Below are 22,989 nucleotides of genomic sequence, written 5' to 3' on the forward strand. Positions count from 1 at the left end.
GCTTAATAACCATGACTCTATCACAGGATTCATAAAATACATCTTGCTAGCTAGCAAGGCTGGAATAAGAGTTTTTAAGAGTTCTTTTTTTACTAACAATAGCCACTGACACTATTATCTCAGAGTTACAAAAATACTCCTTGGGCCTCTCATACGCACTCACTAAACATCCATGGACTACCCGAAAGGTACTTGTCGGTGCCGTTCGACCACCATGTCTACATTCTCCCTGCGACTGAATTTAAAACATCACACACAAACAAATGATGTGCAGTAGATAGGATTCCGCCCTCTCACACTCATATCTAAAATATCGTGTGTTCGAGATGGGAGAAGGCCGAGTGGCTCTAGAATTTACACCGAAATTCTCGAATCACTATTATTTCCCCCCCCCCCCCCCTCCTCAGATCGAATACGCGATATTTTATACATAATCGTTATGTACATAATATCACACATGATAACATTTTACATTTTAGCAGTATACATTTCTTACATAGGTTTATATATACATGTTACACTTCAATAACATCTCTTTGTTTTCTCTAGAACAATCTTTGCTAAGCGTTTCTTTATTTTATCCTCACTTTACTTTGATATTAAGACCCGAGTACACATCCGTGATTTACTAAGCTTGACTAGTATTTTGGAATCATGAGACTTTTTCCTTATTTCCAATCGTAAACTTTAGGTGTTCATGACACTTGAGTTGCTTACGTTCTCCTCCTTTGCTCACGCCTCTTCCATGCCTATCCCCTGCTCATTACTGCTTTGTGGAATAACTATAAACTCGCATGCTCTTGTCTCTCTTTGTGCACGAGTTCATTGCCGTTATTCTTTCTTTACACACACACACACACGAAATTTTAAAAAGTAAAAACTATGTAGAAATGTCAAAAAAATGTGTGCACATTTCCAAATGTACACACGTCTTTCCCCCTACAACACTTGGCGGTTCTCACATCATGACAGGTTTTTAGTTCGTGATTTCAGTGTTTGTGTATAAGGGTATTCTTGTGTGTATGCGTGTGTTCATCTAGTCTGATTCTTCGGCCTTCTTATCTAAAGATAAGATATAGGTTATTAGAAACTATGGAAACCAGGAAGGGCTTCAGTGACAGAAATTAGTGAATATGGAAAGAGGGAAAAAATAGGTAGGTCCTCAAATGAGAAGTAAGAAAGGGGGGCGCGGGGGGGGGGGGGGGGGGGGTGAAGGTGTGGTTGCGAAGATCGAAGAAAAGAAAGAAGATAGCCCCAAAGACAGGAAACCCTTCCCACCCCTTTTCCCCAGGATCCCTACCTTGCAGGTACTTGATTGAGACACTGGAGGAAGTTTGGTGTTAAATCGTCTCCTAAAGAACACACATTCCCATCCTCACCCTTTAGGTCCCTGAGGGAAATCTTAGCAGCCCTATGGAAACGGCAAATGGTGAAGAATCAGGCACACTTGTTTGTGAGGCTTGTCTGAAAGGTGTGATGTGTGTCTTGTGTTAGCCATAATTTATTTGCTCTTGTAAACCATACTTTTATTTACAACACCCACCCCTTTAAAAACCTATACAAACTGTTCCATTTATGTTACATCTCACAAAAGGTTTAAAATACTCTATACAAAATAGAAAATCTATACACTATGGTATATTAGTTGTTCAACTAATCGCACAATAGTATATTTTCTACAAACATAATATTCCATTCATTTTAATTTCATGCCGATACCACTTTCGTTTTGTGATTCACGTGGATAGTTTTCTACTTGATTGTCGTATTCGGTTTTCTAAGTACTAAAATTACAGGATAGATTTTAGGAATAGATGACAGAATAGTTTAATATTTTAAAGGAATTCGGTGCAGGAAAACTATTTTGGAAGAATCGCCAAAAACAACTTGGAATCCAGCGGTCGTCACTCCGCTCGTTAACATAGAATGTTAACGTCCCTGGAGGGACATACAATTTCACATCTTTTACTTTTTGTTCCGGTTATTCTGACTATGTAAACTCCAGTAACTGGCAATAGCGGTAAGTGCTGCTTAGTCTGTAATGGAATAAAGAATGTGTTGGAGATGAGTGATACCTCAGTGCCTGAATCTATAAATATGTTAACCTCGGAATCTTCCATGGTTCCTGCTATTACAGGTTGAGTGATATTGGTAGCTAAGCTGTGTTCCTCAAGCAGCAACCATTCCTTTGTGGGTAAAGTTAACATACTTATGTGGAGCAAGGTCTCATAATGTATCTCCACGACCTGGGCCCCAGCCCTGGATCTAGATCGAACTACGTTTTCCTCATTACTTCTAATTACTGGCTGGTTACTAAAACGAGATATCACATCACCATTTTGTGTTCTGTTGTTACTCGGTACAAATTCCTGAGAGTCACTGGACCTAAATTTGAAGGTGGATGCTTTTTCTGATAATTGACGCCCGACAGGTACTTGTCGGTGCCCTTCGACCACCGCGTCTACATTCTTCCTGCTACTGAATTTAGACCTGCACACACAGATATGTGACGTGCAGTAGGTAGGATTCCACTCTCTCACACTCATATCTAAAATATCGTGTTCGAGACGGTAGAAGGTCGGGTGGTTCTAGAATTTACACCGATATCTAGACACTTGTGGTGCCACATTGATGTCTAGCGGTATGTGGGTCAGTAATGTTGGTGCAGGTTGCATGACAAAGCACACTGAGAAACACTGTTAAACTGGGGAATGGAAGAAGGTCTGTACAAAAGTGGCTGTAAAGGAAACATTGCAAACATGGGACTCAGTGCCAGTGCTGTTGCAGTGCGTCATCCCCGCAAGGGATGCTGACCATGGCTACATCGTTCCAGGCAAATAAACAGATCGGCAGCATCAGGCACAGCCAAAGCAGAGCAATAGCTGGGTAACAGATGAGGTCCAGGGCTGTGAGAATGGAACTGTAGCCTCTTCACCAACTGATGTGTGGGCAGAGCCACCCACAGGAGAAGAGCCAGCCATGGTTTTAACATGCAGAGCTGCGTCAAGTGCCACTAATGTGTACCTTATTCTTATTGTCAACTTTAGCAATCATTGCCGAGTTTGGCATGAAAAGATTCACTCTCAGGTAGACGAATGACAAAAATTTTGTGAACACTGACATAAATGTACACGTCTCAGTTCTGAAATAATAATAATAATAGTAATAATAATAAGGATTGCATACAAAAGTCTTAATGAATAACCAGTTCACGGAAAAGTAGCAGAAAGTCTAATTCTGAAGGCAGAATTGTAGAATAACAGTCTCCGAATACGAAAACACTAGTTAGCCATGGTACCTGTCTGAGATGCTCCATTGTAGAAGCCAACTCAGCTTAACGGTGGTGAGAAGACGGCTCCCAGTTGCTTTGTAGACAGCTGTTCGCAGGCTAGCGTTTTTGCTACAACTCGGTACAAGGTTGGTGTTGAACTGCTGGGTGATAGTTGCTTCCCAGAATGGCTCTTGATTTAGGAACTGTGAGTGTGGTCAGCGTAAACCCCGTGTGCGCCCCTGAAGTGATCTGTTCCATGATTGTGTGCCAGCATAAACACTGCCACATTGCATGGGTATGGTGCAACCTGTTTGCAAGCATGTGACGTTGCAGAGGTAAAATAGTGCCCACAGTTTTATCACCATAGTCGTGGATGCACCCTGTGCTAGTGATGCAACAGGCATGGCACATCTTGTACCGGCTGCTAAAGATTCCATGTACAACACGTTGTCCCCATGTGGTTGTTGTCCAGAAAGTTTATTAACTTGGGAGGCGAGCACAGACGGTGTTCAGCTTGTAAGCACTTGGGATTGTTGCGGCAGACAGCACTTGAAGCTTGGCCACCTGCTAGTTGTGGATGTATGTTTGGTAGCTGAGGTGGTCAGCAAGTGGTTGTGTATACAGTATCCCTTCTTCCTTATGGAGATATAGCAGAGCCATCTAGGTGGCAGCCGAAGAGGTTGGCAAATGGCAGCAGACACGGCCTGAATAGTTAAATCTTTCCTGATTGGCTTTTGGCAGTTATAGATGACTTGTTAAATTGCAGCTATTCCCCATTTCCGTACACAGACCTTCTCATTGATAGGATATCCGTAAATAAACAAGGTAGCTGTGGTTTTGGTGCTTTGCCATATAAATCTTAGTGGAAATGTAATTCTTACATCACTTGAAGTATTGGTGTCCTTGGTATTTTTACGTTGTCAGTGTGTGGTTGCTATTTGCTTATTTGAAATAAAAAGTGCTATTTGCTTATTTGAAATTTAAAAAATTGTGTGATGTTTCAGTATTTTGGCATTGTATTGTTATAGGCCAGATAGTAAACTTAAGGGAGACTTAAGTTCTATATTTATTATCTTACAAGTTAGCATCCTTCTTGAAACTATTACTTGGTCTGCACCTAATTACATTCTTTTTTTTTTTTTTTTTTTTTTTTTTTTTTTTTTTTTTTTTTTTTTTTTTTTTTTTTGACTGTGTTCATTAAAGAGCAAGGTACATTTGACATACCAGTGAGCTAACACTACTGTTACTTGCTAAAACTGGTGATAGTTATCTTCATATTTGGCTGTACACTTGTAGGAATTGCAGCATTTTCAAACTAGATTTGAGTTTTACGTAGCAAATAGTGCTATGGAAAAGATACATAAAAATTGTGACTCATTTATTCACACACAGCAGATCCTGAACTTTCATATGTTTCTGATAGTTGCATAGTTAATGAAACTAAAATTTTACCTCAGAGAATAAATATAAATAAGACTGTTGGTTGCTTCCATTTTAAATTGGAACAGGGACAGAGGCAACTTAGGCAAAACTAATCAGAATTCTTTCAAGGTTGCTGGCTTGTTCACTTTGTGTGATCCTAATACTTGATGATCTGGATTCAGTAACATCTGCTTGTGAGACTGTGTGACAATTTAATAATGGCATGATAGAAGGACTGTCACATATTAATGCATGTTTGAATGCAGAATTTAACATTTTGCTTTACCAGGCTGAGCTGTGAGAGACTGTATCAAAGGTTTCGGTCTGTTTATTGTCTTCATGTATGACTGGAACTTCGTTTTCAAGTTGATCTTTCATTAGGATCTGACTATGAAAATTGATGTAGCCTTTATGTATAGTTCTCCTCATAGGTGCACAAGTTGCCCTTAAGTTTTTCCCATATCAGTTTCCCTACATTGTCTTTCGTAGCAAAATTTCAATAATATCAGTATGTGGGAAATTATCTGACTATAGTCCAATTAAAATTACTTGACATTTGACATCTGTTGTTTGCCACTACAATGTTGCCAGTTACGGCTCAGTTACAGGTGACACTCAAACGTGGTGGGTCACTTAACAAATGTTGTTAATAAGTAATGCAGAGCAATGTTGGTAGCAGCTGTCTTAATATAACGGAAATGCAAGGTGCTCTGTCAGCAGCTGATCTTAAAAATCAATGACTGAACTACTGCAGACAATGCATTTTGTGCCCCTGGATTTAAACTCATGTCCTAACCAAAGTACAGCTGTGTGGTGCACAATGTGAGGAAATGGCGGCCAACAATCTCAGACAGAACGAAAATCTTAGTCACTTTGTTCACAACAATTAAAGCTAACATCTACAAGCAAACCAAAGGAAATTTCAATTTCACTGCAAAAAGCAAACTGTAATTTCTTGCTATCACTGTTCATCTGAACTGTCCTTGCACTGGCTACAGGGGCTGCCATGTTACAACCTGTTAAGCAGTCATGTTAGGCCTTTGTTTGCAGATTATCAGTGACAGATTCAGATTCCAAATGAAAGAAGAATGATAGGAAAATAAATAAGAGCAACCAAAAACGCCAATACATTGATGAAAATGGCACAGCAAAGTAAAAGAAATTTTTAAAAAAATTACACTTAAATGAATGAACTGAATAAAAATAATAAACAAAAATTGGTTTGCAGTTGACAAGATTCGAACCAACGACCTTTTTGTACATCACTATGCCACTACACTGTGTTAGATTCCTATATTTGTGACTTTAATGATACAGTTGCAGTGATGGATTGGAGCCTTCAAAAATTTGGCTCACACAATTTTGTGCGAAGCTTATCTAATGTAAGCTGACCTTTGTGATGATGATAATTGAATATGTGACACTGAATCAGGTCTTGTTCGAAAGGGTTCAGTTGCATACGGTTAATGCTGGGTATGAAATGTGTATGTTTAGTTAGTTTTGTTGTGTGTCTTTGTTGTTTTTGTTGTGGTTACGGTTAATGCTGGGTATGAAATGTGTGTGTTTAGTTGGCCTCGTTGTGTTTCTGTGTTGGTTTTGTTGTGGTTATCGTGTAAAAATTGCCAGACCCAGGATTCAGGGCCCAGACATGTCAAGAAAGAAAGCCAGTCAAGGAACTGAATGTGAAATGACCAATTGCTGTGGCAGTTTGGCAGCAGTTAAAAGTTCAGGCATGAAGTTGAGCAGCCTGGAGGAAACTCCCTCCAGCACATGAAATTTCAACCATCAAGTAATTTTAATCGGGCTATAGTACCATAGAACCAACGTTTTTCATTACGTAACTTATTGCATTACATATTTATGTAGAATGTGGTTAATTATATGTGTGCACATTAACAAAACTCGTCTGTATTTGATTAAAACTGTTTTTATTGTTCATATTTCAGATTTGTTGTGACTGGTTGTCTTTTATGTATGCCAAACCACAAATACTGTCCTATATTTCTACCTTTAGTAACTATAATACTGTTAAGTGGCAATATTGTCAAGAATATCAAGAACGTTTACAACGTGGTGAGGCTGTGATGGTAGTTGTTTTGAGGCAATTGTCTGATTTGTTCGTTATTGCATCTTAGTATTCTTTTTCATTTCCCCTGTAACATAAGTATAATGTTCCTATAAAATGCAAGGTAAATTAAGGTTAGTCTCTACTAATACTGTATAGTCATTTCCATGATATTGAATTTAGGCTATCTTTGAATGACTACAGTTTGTATGTCTGAATGTATCAGCCAATAGGAACAAGTGATTAATCACAACTCCACCAGTGTTGGTTATTCGCCTGGTTCACAGTTGGATTCAATTTGGACCTCACTTGGCCTATTTTTTCTATTTGTTTCCACCGTACACATTGTGTTTGAGCTGCCTATATCGAGAAATGTCTTTCTTTACCTCTGTGGCTTTGCCAAAGGAGGGGCAGCTGCTTGAGGAGAAGTGGCAGGGACAGCTGGCTCTTTCTCATCATCAGAATTAGGCATTGCCTCAAACATTTTTATGGTTATTAATGATAAGAATTATAGTGCTAGCCTACTGGTCATGTGCCACATGCAACTTTTCCTGCTAAATTGCTCCAAATCTGTGCATTGTCAGCCAGGGACTATCAGTTGCAGCTTGATGCCTGATTGTGAAGTTCTCATTGGGCAACTTCAGCATTAAAATTTTGTCTCAAACAGACAATAAGTATAAATAAGACTGTTAGTTACTTCCATTTTAATTTGGAGCAGGGAAAGAGGCGATTCAGGCAAAATCTAATCAGATTTCTTTCAAGGTTGCTGGCTTGTTCACTTTGTGTAGTCTTAATACTGGGTGACCTGGCTTCTATTACATCTGCTTATGAGACTGTGTGTCAGTTTAATGATGGTGTGGTAGGAGGACTGCATGTTTGAATGCAGACTTTAACATTTTGTCTTACCAGACAAGTCTATGAGAGATTGTATCAAAGGTTTCAGTCCATTTATTTCTTTGTGTAGGACCGTAACCTCATTTTCAGGTTGATTCTTCATTAGGATCTGACTATTGAAAATTGATGTAGCCTTTATGTATAGTTCTCCTCATATGTGCACAAGTTACACATCAACAATAGCACACTACCCACCACTGCGCCACCAGCATAGTTTGCAGTGATCATACAAAGTTAGCAATGCAGCTTCCACCAGTTTTCAACATTTCCATTACGTTCTCATAGTGGCCACAATCCTGAAACTTATTTACTGGTGAAAGTTATATATGAGCCTCTATCTTTCTAATATAAAAACAAGTGAAGATACTAAAAGGAATATGCAAGTCATAAACTAATTGCCATTCTTCCCCTCACAGAAACACGTAATAAAGTAAACTAATTATTTGCTTCTGTGCCATGCACAAACCAAGTACTGTGGATGCTGTAAGTAGAAATAGATTTCTGGATCACTTATGCCAACTATATTCCATTTGCATTTCCATTTCCATTGCTCCTTCGCACATTGTATAACGACTCCCTGCATTCTCTGAGAGACATAAACATTTGTTAAAATGCTGGAAATAGCACTCACCTGATCACCTATGTTGTTTTCACAATTGTTGGCTTTGTGTTTTGTGTTATTTTCATCTCTGCAGTGCACTTTTGCATTCTGTGCGTCAAAGAACATTTTATTGATTAAATTGCTTTTTTCAGTTCTTTGTAATTTAAGGGCCATCGTTGTTACAGAATCCACGATGGAATGTGGGTCATAACATTCATATGATCATTTTGTTGTTCTACAGGACACTGCACGTGTGTGCTGGGCTGTGTTACTGTGTAGGTTCTGTCAGCTGTTTGTCGTTCAGTATTTTCTCCTTTGTACAACAGAATATGCGCTCTTTTAAATAAATAGGCTCAACAGATCTACCTGACATGTAACTTGAGTTACCAGCTCCTTTGAATTGTTGAGGTAATAGCTGGTTTTTAATTGTATTATTTTCTGTTTGCTTGTAATAATAATTAAAAGATTTATATTTCCATTTTTACTGAGAAATTCGTTTTCATGGTTGCCACTAAATTTGAAGTAAATAGGAAGTTATTGGTGAGTTGTTGAAAATAAGATAAGTTAGGAAGATATTGATGGATTCTTCTGAAAATAAGAAGGTAATCATAGCTTGATCAGAATTTTTTTTCTCATTATTTGAGGTTGTTTGTCTTAGTTCAAAGTTTACACACAAGTAGTGTTAGTCTTGTTTAGAAGGTTATGTGTATCAGTCACATTGTGTTAATGACTCCTTTCCCATTGAAAATTGTGCATTCTATGGTTATTTCACATTGTCTTGTTGCTGACCCAATAAAGTTCCAATGTATTAAATAGATGCTTACTTTAAGAGCACATGCTTAAGACTACAGAATGTCATTGTTTTCTTTCAGAAAACCCTTGCTGAATTTGATAAATAATATATGAGATAATGAAAATACCTATCCAGTCATATAGAAAGGTAGTAGGGAAAGCTGAATTTTGTTAATTTATTCATGAATATAATTGTGTGATTTCCAATTCTTTTTAATTGTAATGTTTAAGGTTGACAACAGTTTCTCACATGAATATATTAAAAACTAGTCAGTTACTGACAAAAACATGAAAATTACTTGCATAAAACATCCTTAAAAAATACAAAATTCACTGAGTCATTGAGTTAGTCAGACCTCAAAAAGAAATAGTATAACTTGCGTCATTGTTACCCATTGCATACCTCTTATTCAAGAAATCATTCATTGCAGTTGTGAATGTTAGCTGAATGTTGGTAATTCTATTTTTCCTCATTTCAGTTTATTTGTCGTAGGGTCACTATTCGAAATCATCACAGTGGATGGCAGATTTTTGTTTACTTTCTTGACATTTGAGAGATTTGTAGGTTATTGTATTGACTGCAACTAGCCAGTGTTATTCAATTTGTAGGGCTCTTCTCATCATGGGAAGCACATCAAATTAAAAAGCACGTACTATTAGAATGTCACAAGTAACACATCCCATCGGAAACTTTGTTACTGCGCTAACATATCATCAGTTGTTCTCAGTTATTGATAATGAAAACGATTCCATTTCTTGACGACTCGCAGGCAGAATTGGTTGCGGTGCCAGTAGCGGAAGCTTGTGTGAAGTACTGACCAGGAGGAAGGTTTGGCGGGAGATGCTGTAGTACTTGCCAGCCACGGGGCAGGTGGGCCTCGTTGCGTGTGCCATCATGATCCGCAGCGAACGCTCACAGCTGCTGCTGCTGCTGACTGGCCAGTCACAGCTGTAGTTGGACATCCACACGGTGCTCTCTCAGAAAAACCTACTGCGTTCACATCTGTTGTCTGCGGTTTACAATTAAGCAGGTGATTGCTATATCTCAGCACTAGTTTCTTTATCTTTGCGTGCTCATCATTCCCATCACCTTTGCCCAGTTTGTGATAGAACTGTTCATGTAGTTTAGACTGTTTATTGCCATAGGATTTGGAATATGTTCTAATGTCGTATGTTATGGTAAACAATTACAGTTCTCACTAGTCATCAGTATTTCTTTGTAGAGCTGTACTTTTTCATACTATTAATGGAGAGAACTCACTACCATATTATTTCATTATATTGTCATTATCTTGTGTGTGATTACTGTCATTAAAACCTAACCTTGTTTCTTGCTTCGTTCTGCAGACTTTTTGCACTAATGCTGTGCTATTTGTAGATAAACCATAACTATTTTTCTTTACAGGTTGGATTTTCTGTGCATTCTTACATTTTTTTAGTATACTCTGGTGTTAACTCTTTTTTAATAATGTCATCCACAGGCCTGCCAGTTTGAACCGTGTTTTTGTAGGTGTCACCTACCTTGGCCCTGGTTTTTTTTTATGTATGTCAGTTGGTAAATATAAAAACCCTAATTTTGGCAACAAAAGAACTTGCATTAACATAACCCATTTCATTGGTTCTCTTATTTCTCATCATTTTTTGTTTATAGTTTCACGAAGAATTTCAACGTTCCATGTGTCTAATATTTAGAGAATGTATTGACAAGAAAAGGTTTCTGGACTGGCTGTTTACCATCAGTATTATTCGAATGTGTCAGGTAGTATTAAATGTTTGTCTTATGTTATCATTTTCTGTTATTGGAGTTGAAAGCAGATGTGCAACTGATTTGCTCACTATAAGTATATTAAAAAAAATATCGGAATTGCATACATGCTGAAATTATATTTGAATCAGTACACAGAGCAAAGTAAATGAAGGGAAACAGTTCTTTTTTGTTATGTAGGGGAAAAGTTAATAAAAATTAAGTGATTTTATCAAAATATAGGGAAGAGATTGTTTTCGCAATGAGTTTCGGATGCTTAGCAAATGCAAACATCATCTGTAGGGGGACACATCAACTGTTGTAAGTAATGTACATAACACTGCATATTAATGGTTACAGTTATCATTACGAGGCATCATCTCTAGTTCATCTTCTGTCGTTTCAGTTCTAGGCTTACAGCTCACTTAACTTTGCACACAGTAGTATTGTTTATGACTGATATTTCAGTTTTTGAATCTGAACGAAGTGGTTGAAACACCGTACTCATATTTGGGAGGATCTGGGTTCAGATGCCTTTCCGGGAGTCAAAGATTTAGGTTTTGTGTGGTTGCATTTAATTTGAGAAAGTCAAATGCTACGATGTTTCCTTTGAAATGGACATGGGCAGTTTTCTTCCCCTCTCGTGTTCTATTTGTGACCGTGTTCAGTGTCTGTTAACCACATCATTAATGAGACATTGAACTCCAAATTTCCTTCTTTATCCTTTTGGTACAAATAATACCGTTTCTTGATCCTACCCTCGTGTTTTGTACTAGATTTATAAAAAATTCTTTGGAAGTCTTTGGAGATTTGAACTGTGTGGCCGAGGAGGGGCATCTAAATACTTCATTCTTTAATCATTTTCATGTGACTTTATCAATCAACACCAATCTATTGAATAAACTTGCATTCTGTATAAGCTTTGTTCTCTTACCTGTTCATATGAGCTGGCTCACAACACAGCAGTGAGAACCGTCTGGCTCATGGCAACATATGATGGGAATGGACGGGTGGGGGGAAGGGTGGGGGGGGAGAGGGGTCAGAACAATATAGCCCCACAATGAGTGTTAATTCTGTGGCCGATAATGTCATGTTATATATAGCTGTATCATTTCACTGTGGCTCATTAATGCATTTTGTGGCAGATTTAGTTTTTAATACTGTTGTACAGGGTGGGGCAAATGAAATTGGACCAGAGAGCAGAGTTCCAGGGTACAAACACAGGAGAGGAAAGGAAATACAGTACTAAACTGACTGTAGCATGTGACGTCTGCCTGCTTGTCGCCCCCCTCCCCCTCCAACTGCCCCTGTGTCGATGTACTGCATTGATATACTGGCTGAAAAATGAGGGGGGGGGAGGTGGAAGTGAGACACAGACTACTTTAAATGACATAGCCGTCAGGTGCACAGTTACGTTTTATAGTTGTTTACTTTTGCTGTTCAACCCCCCATATACACATTTAATATAGCCAGTGCACTATTGTTTAACTTTCGATAAGCATCATTAATAGTTTGCAGGCGAACATCCACATACTGCTACAATAGTTTACTATTGAACATATACAAGCAGTAAAATCCTAACCACACAGTTCTTCTTTAAGAATAACAAGGTACGTATGGAACAGACACTGTCATTGTTTTAACACATGGCCTAATTGTGTTACACTTATTTCATGGATGCATTGTTTATCTAACAAATACAGGTTCCTCGTCTGAAACTCGGCCATGGACTGACTGTCTCAGGACCAAAAATCGGGCCCTTGTCTATCCTCACAATAACAGGTGCTGAAACTGCACATCGTTCAAAGTTTAATTTACAGAAATTACAATTAAAACTTAACTCATTAAATTAACTGAATACATTGAAAACTTCTGTCTATTTAACAGTTTCTTCTACTACAAGAATTAGGCCAAATTATTTGTCTAACTCATGAAATCAATAAATATCGTTATGCAAACAACACTTTTAATAAAACTGTTAATTACTTTGGAATTAATCAAGGACAGGCTTTGCTTACATGTTTTCGAATAGTGTCAAATAGATCCTTTGGGAATACTATTAGTTGTTTCTCCGGATGTTTATAATTAGTACAGAATTTATATTTGTTTATACGTTAACAATAAAATTTAAGTTATGAAACAATTACTGATTTCACCCTATAACAAAAGAAACTAACTAGGAATAATCAAAATACACTCCTGGAAATTGAAATAAGAACACCGTGAATTCATTGTCCCAGGAAGGGGAAACTTTATTGACACATTCCTGGTGTCAGATACATCACATGATCACACTGACAGAACCACAGGCACATAGATACAGGCAACAGAGCATGCACAATGTCGGCACTAGTACAGTGTATATCCACCTTTCGCAGCAATGCAGGCTGCTATTCTCCCATGGAGACAATCGTAGAGATGCTGGATGTAGTCCTGTGGAACGGCTTGCCATGCCATTTCCACCTGGCGCCTCAGTTGGACCAGCGTTCGTGCTGGACGTGCAGACCGCGTGAGACGACGCTTCATCCAGTCCCAAACATGCTCAATGGGGGACAGATCCGGAGATCTTGCTGGCCAGGGTAGTTGACTTACACCTTCTAGAGCACGTTGGGTGGCACGGGATACATGCGGACGTCCATTGTCCTGTTGGAACAGCAAGTTCCCTTGCCGGTCTAGGAATGGTAGAACGATGGGTTCGGTGATGGTTTGGATGTACCGTGCACTATTCAGTGTCCCCTCGATGATCACCAGTGGTGTACGGCCAGTGTAGGAGATCGCTCCCCACACCATGATGCCGGGTGTTGGCCCTGTGTGCCTCGGTCGTATGCAGTCCTGATTGTGGCGCTCACCTGCACGGCGCCAAACACGCATACGACCATCATTGGCACCAAGGCAGAAGCGACTCTCATCGCTGAAGACGACACGTCTCCATTCGTCCCTCCATTCACGCCTGTCGCGACACCACTGGAGGCGGGCTGCACGATGTTGGGGCGTGAGTGGAAGACGGCCTAACGGTGTGCGGGACCGTAGCCCAGAGTCATGGAGACGGTTGCGAATGGTCCTCGCCGATACCCCAGGAGCAACAGTGTCCCTAATTTGCTGGGAAGTGGTGGTGCGGTCCCCTACGGCACTGCGTAGGATCCTACGGTCTTGGCGTGCATCCGTGCGTCGCTGCGGTCCGGTCCCAGGTCGACGGGCACGTGCACCTTCCGCCGACCACTGGCGACAACATCGATGTACTGTGGAGACCTCACGCCCCACGTGTTGAGCAATTCGGCGGTACGTCCACCCGGCCTCCCGCGTGCCCACTATACGCCCTCGCTCAAAGTCCGTCAACTGCACATACGGTTCACGTCCACGCTGTCGCGGCATGCTACCAGTGTTAAAGACTGCGATGGAGCTCCGTATGCCACAGCAACCTGGCTGACACTGACGGCGGCGGTGCACAAATGCTGCGCAGCTAGCGCCGTTCGACGGCCAACACCACGGTTCCTGGTGTGTCCGCTGTGCCGTGCGTGTGATCATTGCTTGTACAGCCCTCTCGCAGTGTCCGGAGCAAGTATGGTGGGTCTGACACACCGGTGTCAATGTGTTCTTTTTTCCATTTCCAGGAGTGTAAATTAGAAAATCAATTACATACATAAAACTAAGCAGATCTGGTGTTATATTCTTTAAAACTGAGGGCTAACCTTTCTCTTTAATGAAAATGCAGATTATATTCACATATGTCAATGGTAATTAGTTAAAAGTGAGAAATGAAAAGGAGGCATATGGCAAAACAAGAGGATAAGTAGAAATATCCCAGCTTGCTTCGTCACAAGTAGGTGTTAAAAGTGATCACCATTCATCTCTTGGCACTTTTGGGCCCTGGTCAGCAAGTTGCTAAAGGCAGATTGAAGCTGGATTGCTGGAAATGCTGCAGTCTCATCCGAAATGTTCTGCTGCAGTTCTTGAAGACTATGAGGGTGGTTGTGATACACTGTAGGCATGAGGGCTTCCCACATAAAGTAATCATTTGCAGCAGCCAGTTTTTCATGCACCACAGATCCGGAGACTTTTTCCGAATCTTCTCCCTCAGACACCTTAAAACCTGTTAGTACAATTTATTAATGGTGATATGGCCCCTGGAGATGAATTCGTGATGCTGCACAGTGCCAAGAATGTCGAAAAAATGATGAGCACATACTTGGTTGCACTGTGGACCTGGCTTTGTCTTTTTTGACTGTGGCGATGATGGACTATGCCCATACACCTGCGTTTTGTCACGTAAAATGATTCTGAACATGTATTAAGAGTCATCCATGGTATGGTGACAAAGTTCGTATCAGACTTCGATACAGTATATACCTTCTGCTCCTGGGTCAGTAGCCTGGGATGAACTTGACAGCAACATGTTGCATGTTGAAATCACATGTGAGAATTGTCTGCACTGTTCTGTACAACACTCTTGACAGTGACAGCAATGTTGTGGATTGTTCTAGCACAATTGTCACGCACAAGCTGCTGAATGGTTTCATCATTTTCATGTGTTGTGCTTTTGGAAGGTTGTCCTGATTTAATGTTGTCCTCCAGTGATGTTCTGCTTCTCAAGTGCACATTACACTCAAAACACCTCGCACAATTCATTGCAGCATTGGCATATACTTACCGAATCGTATCAAACATCACTGTAACAAATTTCCTCTGTTTTGCCCACAATTTAACATTTGCTTGTAGTTTGAACTTGCTGTCCATTCTGGAATCACAGATATGGTAACAAACAAGTCATAATAGCATCAGCTGCACAGCTCCTGATATAACCAGGACACTGTCTCACGGCATGCTGACCTTGGAAATTCGATGCCATCAGTGTCCTGAGCATGCAGCCCTTGTGCTGTCATCTTCTGGCATATTGCAAAACTAGTCTCAAAACTCTTTTTTTATGTGTTTTGGTGTCACCAGAATAGTTGTTCAAAAGTGTGATCTATCATCCAGTTCTTGATACATAAAAAAAAAAGACAATAACATACATTGTTGGGACAGTTGTGATTACTAATGGCTTTCCTTGTGTGCGGCGAGCCAACTACCAACTAAACAAAGCTGTTGCTTAAGCACAGCATAATTCTGTTGCAGGCTAGTGTCCACACAGTTGGGAACTCGTTATTTTATGAAGCTGATTTAATGACTGCTACAAACTTTTAAGGCACTTCAGTGAACAAAAAAATTACCCTAATGCTGCAGTTTTGCTGAACCCATAACAATAATGTTCAACCTTATAACTTAGACACACTTTATTGCCAAGTCCTAGTTGCTTAAGGTGGCATTTGAAATACTGTAACATTAAATGTCAACAACTGATGTGATAGAGTCCAACATGCACATGACTTGCCTTGAACAACAGTGACTCTGTGTAACACTGGTTGAAAATAAATGTTCATGAGATATGGCATTGGAAAAATTCATGCTGCCCACGAGTTTCAATAACTGTTCTTGCCAATATAGAATAAGATAGTGGTCAATAACAGCACATCAGTTATGGCTTTTAAAATCACAGATTAGGTAAGCGTATCATTTGACATCTTAACCAGCCATATATGATGCCAATGAGCTTGACAGAATAAGTTTAGGGTGAAGTTCACTTTATACATCTGGCGTACTGCTCTACATCTATTCTGATGTTGGCTTACATGTTATTTTGGACTGGCACACCTTGAGAACAACACATTTAATTTTACAAAAGTACCGTTGTTTCGAGTGTTGCAGATAGTAAACCATATTGTGAGAATGAAAACAAGTGGCGGCAGGAAAAGTTAGTCAACAATTAAGAAATTAATTAGGCAATGCTGTTTTGGAAAATGCTTGTAAGCTGTTTCCAGAACTGACTGGATTGGTTAGCCCACTGCACAAGTTAATTTAGACATTTGGGCTGTTGTAAACGTCTCATCTGAACTAGTCCATAAAGTTGAAAGTGTCCCCACGAGTTACTCATCCACTGCAAACAGAACCTCCGAGCTGAATATGATAGAAATGGTCTTTGCCCACCTGTTTAGCTTAACAAAAGTGGTGTTAGCAACAAAGACAGAAAAAATCAACCACCCAGGGCTCAAGAATTTGTGTAGGCTATATGCAGTGTAAACTCCATTTGTGCTGATACCATATTTTCCATCCTACAGTAACTATCATGTATGTAACTGCTGCCATCAAATATCCTGGACAAGAAGAGAATGATCTGGAGCTTATAGTCAGTTAACCTGAAAGCTGTGAAGTGCTACATGGGTTGGCAAATGTACAGATCTGAATCTTTTTAGGGTTCTGTGCCTCAGTCTGTAAAAATGGAACCCTTAGGATCACTTCGTTGTCTGTCTGGCTGTTTGTCCATCTGACTGTTAAGAACCCTTTTTCTCAGAAACAGGTAGAGGTAACAACTTCAAATTTATGTCACATATTAAGGCCCATGGTTATTTGGATGTTTAAAAATTTGAAGTGTTTATGGCAATTCAATTAAAAGATATGGCCATTTATGTCATATATTTTAATACTCAAAAACTCACTCATCAAAACCTATCCTGTTGACCAACAATCACAAGAAGCAATGTTTCACAGTACAAATAATGTCAATTATCTGAAACTTGTTAAATTGTAATAATATCACATAAAAATGTGTGTTGCCATTTGTACACGCATAAATTGCATTCATCATCCATCAGAAGAGCAATAGATGAACATTACTGCATGCAAACATAAAATGTAAGATGTAATCAAGTTTTAATAAGTAAATAATAATGTTATGTTATATCTTCTCTCTCTGTGTATATAAACTGAAATCCCCTGCTTGCTTCTTTTTATATCGATAACAGGGAAGAGTCGTTGAGATTATCGATTCCCAGGAAGGATGAACTACATACACACATAATTAAGTTTGTACAGAACACTCAGTGCACGAGTCTCACCCCCCCCCCCCCCCCCCGCTTAAAAATTAGTAAGCTTTGATAGGGCAAATAAGTTGCTAGCTCTTGCTACTTAGCTGTCCAAGTTGTCTGCCGCAGCATTGACAAAGCAAATCTACATGCTATTTTTCCACTGCTGTTGGTGTAGAGACTGAAAAAGTGTGTTGGACATAAGCGGGTGGTCAATGACACATGGAATATGTAAAATCCTGACCACCAACTTCTTTTGTTTACCATTTGAAAGTCACTTATTGACAATGCGTATCCAAAAAGTATGCAATTCGGTTGATGATTTTATTTATAGTGAACTGTCTGCGCAGTTTTGGCACTGTCCCTGCTGCTCTCATATGTCCTTGCTTTGCAAGACAACTTCAGGTGCCGTAGTATCTTCCAAGGTGTTTTGAAACACTGTTTACATGATCGAATTGTGATTTAAGGTGGTGTTGGAATGGGTTGAAGTGTTCCAGTTTTCTTTACTTGATAGAAGCTACTTAAAATTCATGTTCATGGATTTTGTATATTGCAGTAATGTTATGATTGATTTAAATCAAAACTTTGTTTCATCATCAAGAGTAGCTGAACATTTAGCAAGTTGAAAATAAAAATTTGAGAGAAAGAGAAAATGCTCAATTATTTAATTAATATTTCGTTTTTCTCTCTCTCTCTCTCGTGCGTGTGCGCGCGTGCGCGTGTGTGTGTGTGTGTGTGTGTGTGTGTGTGTGTGTGTGTGTGTGTGTGTGTGTGTGTGTGTGCGCGCGCTCGCGCACCTTCTGTAGTGTATATGTTGAGGAGGCATAACAATTCACATTCTATGTGATGTTCCAGTTATTGGTCTGTATGATGTAGTACTAAACTCAGAGCTGTTGTACAGAAGTTCCATTTTTCTTAGCAGTAATTTCCATTGTACTCTGGTGTAAAATACAATACACATTGATTGGTAATACATTAAACTTGTCTGTTGTACTATCTGTCACAATTATAAATTCTTCAATTTTTCATTGAAATGAAACCGAGTGGGTGCTTGACCAATTTGCCAAACATCTAAGCTTACCTCTTTTGAGTAATTTGAGAAATCGTGGCAACTACTAGTCATTGTGTTGGTGGGAGCAACATAAAAGTAATTGAATATGTTTGTTACCACAAGTCAATTTTATCGTTCACGTGAGTAGATTCCCATTAATATTTCAATACTTCATCCGCTGAAATATTAACCGCATAAGTTTCTTTGTTAAGAATATACAATTCATGCACAGTATTCTCCCTTCAATTTCCACCTACTGCAACCATGGTGGATTGTAAGCTAAATGATGAATAAAAGTTCAGAAGGAAAATGATATTGGCACACCTATAGGTAATGTTTTGTGTGTCACAGTTTACAAGTTGCTATGAGCTAGTCGGGTATGTTTATAGAAAAAGATGTATTTCCATAACGAAATATGGCATTCCTTTCACAGTATCCTCAGAAATGCTACCAACATTAGCTACATTTGGATGGAAGTGAAAATTTTTTATGGCCAGCAGTAAGACTGTTTTCCAGGTAAAAAACGTTTTTTGACAATGTTTTTCAAGTAAGTTGATTTATCCCTGAAGGATGATTTCTTAAAACTTGTGAGCAAATGATAATGCCTTTGCCTTGTTTGGTCGTAGGGCACTGATTCCTGAAACTGTTTTTGCATGAAATGTTGGACCCACATCACATCTAACATAACAAATTGTATAAAAATCATTTGAATTCTCTTTAGCCATTAATTTTTTCCTTTCTACCAGTCCATAAATGTAGAACCTCATCTTGCACAAAGCTTTCTTACAGAAAATTCTTCATGTAAACTATAATGTACTCATTTTTCTGTTATGGCTATGCTATCAACTATTTCATTTACATTTAATATCATTTTTCAATGTTTTCACGTGTCATTGCAGTTTTCGGATTACTCTTATGTAGATCTCCTTCAATATAAATACCTAGAGGTTTGAATTCATCCAGCCATAAAAGAGCCAACTCCTTATAATTGATGGAAAAATAAAAAATAATTACTGCATTATATCTCAGTATATCCTACATAAAATTTCACACAAAAAATGCTCCCCTGTCCCTTTTACCCATTGCATGAACAGAAATCATTTATTATGGTAAAAATAAAGTTAAACCTTGGAACATCTTAACATAGAAGTATGAGTTATTGCAAATTGGACAGTGATACTATGATGGACAATGTTTCAGTGATTGCATGTACATTGTGTCTAATGAAAGCGTCCCCGCTACAAAATTAAATGTCTGAAAAACTAAGATTGATACAGTGCAACAAAAGGTATGTTTATAGTGAAAGCTGTAAGCGTTTTATAGAGAAGTTTCAGAATGGTCATAAAGCTGCTAACAGATAGCACTGTATGCTGTGCTGCTTGTACAATGTCTGTGTGCTTAATTAACCTCGTCTTCACAGTCACATCACAATCTTTACAAATGACCACCATTCACAGTATGGAAGTGGTGCAAATGAACAATGAAGTTTGCATCACATCCTATAATGTGTCAGTGGAAATGTATGCAGATGCCACACAGATTGCTGATTCAAGTTTGTACAATGTGGTGGAACGGCTCCAGTAGGCGTGATGTGGTCTGGCCTTATCTTGAATTAACCACTCGGATCCTGGTCGATCATCCAGCACTAGCTGTATGATGACAGATTGTTCCAAAATTCCAGTGTAATATTCACTGGTGATCGTTTCTCACATGAGAAAAGGGCCAGTAATGCCTATGCTGCACTCTGCAGCCCGGACAGTTACATGGGGAGAATGCAGTGATTTCTCTTCACACAAATGAGGATTTCGGAAACCCCAAAATTGACAGTTTTGTTTATTTACTAGTGAATTTGGATGGAAGTGTGCTTCATCTGTGAACCATATGCAGTCAGCTTCAAATCCTTCATTACAAGTCGTTGTGAGAAACTGGTTTGCAAAGTCAACTGTCTTTTGTACAGCTCGTACAGGCATGACCTGGTTGCTTAGTATTTTGAATGTAATTATGTGCAGTGTCTGTCTCAATATTTTCTGCATGCTGTAGTGCTTAAAACCAATCTCTGCTGCAATTCTTCAGATGGATTTCATTGGATTTTGCTAAATAATTCTAGAAACTGTGGTGACATTTTCAGGAGTAACTACTGTTTGCATGGTGGCTAACATTCTTCGCCCGATCATCAGCCATGCTGCCTGTCCATTGCAATTTGATGAATATCTTGTGAATGATCTTTGCTCAAGGACTTCTTGGAGCATTAAATTGTGTTTTGAAACTGCGCTTTTTTTCCGTAGGACTGTGTTCTAACCTTGGTTTACCAGTAGCAGAAAAACCCATTCTTCATTGGAATACCTGTTTCATCCTGTTCCTTCAGCACACTAACCTCCTTTTGCTTTTCAGGCTGTTTTGAAACCTGTATAACTTGTGCATAAAATTCTTACAGCTTTCATAATAAACATACTGTTTTTTCCACTCGTCCATCCATCTTAGTTTTTAAGATATTTAATTTTGAAATTAGAGCTTCTATCCTGGGCACTCGCTGGACACCCTGTATATGCTGTATACATTTTGCTCCCAGTGTTTGTGAGAATTTAAATAATGAAACCTGCCTTATGTTCTGGTTTTGCCCCAGGGCATTTGATACCTTTCCTACTTGAATAAACATTTCTTTTAAGGACAGAGATTTGACATGGGTTCTAATAGGTATGAGAAACAGTGCTGATGTACATAGCCAATATGTTTTTCCATGGCCTTTTTCAGTCATCTAATATCTTTCCACAAAGCTGTACCATATGAAACATTTGATAAGACCACAAACTTTCTTGATGTGCCATTGTCGTAATTCCTATTTATTTTCAGTTGTAAGTATATTTCGATCTTTCTTTTAACTTCAGCATTATGCATGTGTTTTTATTGCTCATAATAAACAGGCAAACAAAAAGACCTCTATACATTTAAACTTTCGGCCAAAAGGCCTTCTGAAATACACACACACACACACACACACACACACACACACACACACACACACACAAGTGATCACTGTCTCTGGCTGCTGTGGCTGGACTGCAGACAGCAGCTGCACCTGGCAGGAGCAGGAATCTGTTGTTAATCCATCCTGGACTTTCCATTTTTCGCTTATAGCAGATCACCAGACTGTGATAGTGTACAAAAAGACTTGTACTTTTTACTACAACAGTATACTGTTAATGGGAAGTAGTATGGAACCATGTGCAGTTGTTGTTGTTGTGGTCTTCAGTCCTGAGGCTGGTTTGATGCAGTTTTCCATGCCACTCTATCCTGTGTAAGCTTCTTCATCTCCCAGTACCTACTGCAGCCTACATCCTTCTGAACCTGCTTAGTGTATTCATCTCTTGGTCTCCCTCTACGATTTTTACCCTCCACGCTGGATCCCTTGATGCCTCATAACATGTCCTACCAACCGGTCCCTTCTTCTAGTCAAGTTGTGCCACAAACTCCTCTTCTCCCCATTTCTATTCAATACCTCCTCATTAGTTATGTGATCTACCCATCATCTTCAGCATTCTCCTGTAGCACCACATTTCGAAAGCTTCTATTCTCTTCTTGTCTAAACTATGCATCGTCCACGTTTCACTTCCATACATGGCTACACTCGATACAAATACTTTCAGAAACGACTTCCTGACATTTAAATCTATACTCGATGTTCACAAATTTTTCTTCTTCAGAAACGCTTTCCTTGCCATTGCCAGTCTACATTTTATATCCTCTCTACTTCGACCATCATCAGTTATTTTGCTCCCCAAATAGCAAAACTCCTTTACTACTTTAAGTGTCTCATTTCCTAATCTTAATTCCCTCAGCATCACCCGACTTAATTCGACTAGATTCCATTATCCTTGTTTTGCTTTTGTTGATGTTCATCTTATACCCTCCTTTGAAGACACTATTCATTCTGTTCAACTGCTCTTCCAAGTCCTTTGCTGTCTCTGACAGAATTACAATGTCATCGGCGAACCTCAAAGTTTTTATTTCTTCTTCATGGATTTTTATACCTTCTCCGAACTTTTCTTTTGTTTCCTTCACTGCTTGCTCAATATACAGACTGAATAACATCGGGGAGAGGCTACACCCCTGTCTTACTCCCTTCCCAACCACTGCTTCCCTTTGATGTCCCTCGACTCTTATAACTGCCATCTGGTTTCTATACAAATTGTAAATAGCCTTTCTCTCTCTGTATTTTACCCCTGCCACCTTCAGAATTTGAAAGAGAGTATTCC

At 39.2% G+C, this 22,989-nt stretch overlaps 1 protein-coding gene across 3 annotated transcripts in view; it reads left to right on the forward strand.

Moving 5' to 3' along the window:
- The window catches only part of LOC126259406 (bromodomain-containing protein 3-like), a 105,458-nt gene that overhangs the window by 47,766 nt on the left and 34,703 nt on the right, over positions 1-22,989 (forward strand). The window contains exon 3 of one of the 3 annotated variants that reach the window (XM_049956184.1): positions 9,816-10,076. The exons of the other annotated variants lie outside the window; for them this stretch is intronic. The gene's annotated coding sequence lies outside the window, so the exon portion shown is untranslated. The remainder of the gene's footprint in view (positions 1-9,815; positions 10,077-22,989) is intronic. 3 annotated transcript variants of the gene reach the window in all.

This window comes from Schistocerca nitens, chromosome 5 (assembly GCF_023898315.1).
Source record: "Schistocerca nitens isolate TAMUIC-IGC-003100 chromosome 5, iqSchNite1.1, whole genome shotgun sequence".
In the NCBI taxonomy this organism is placed as follows: Eukaryota; Metazoa; Arthropoda; class Insecta; order Orthoptera; family Acrididae; genus Schistocerca; species Schistocerca nitens.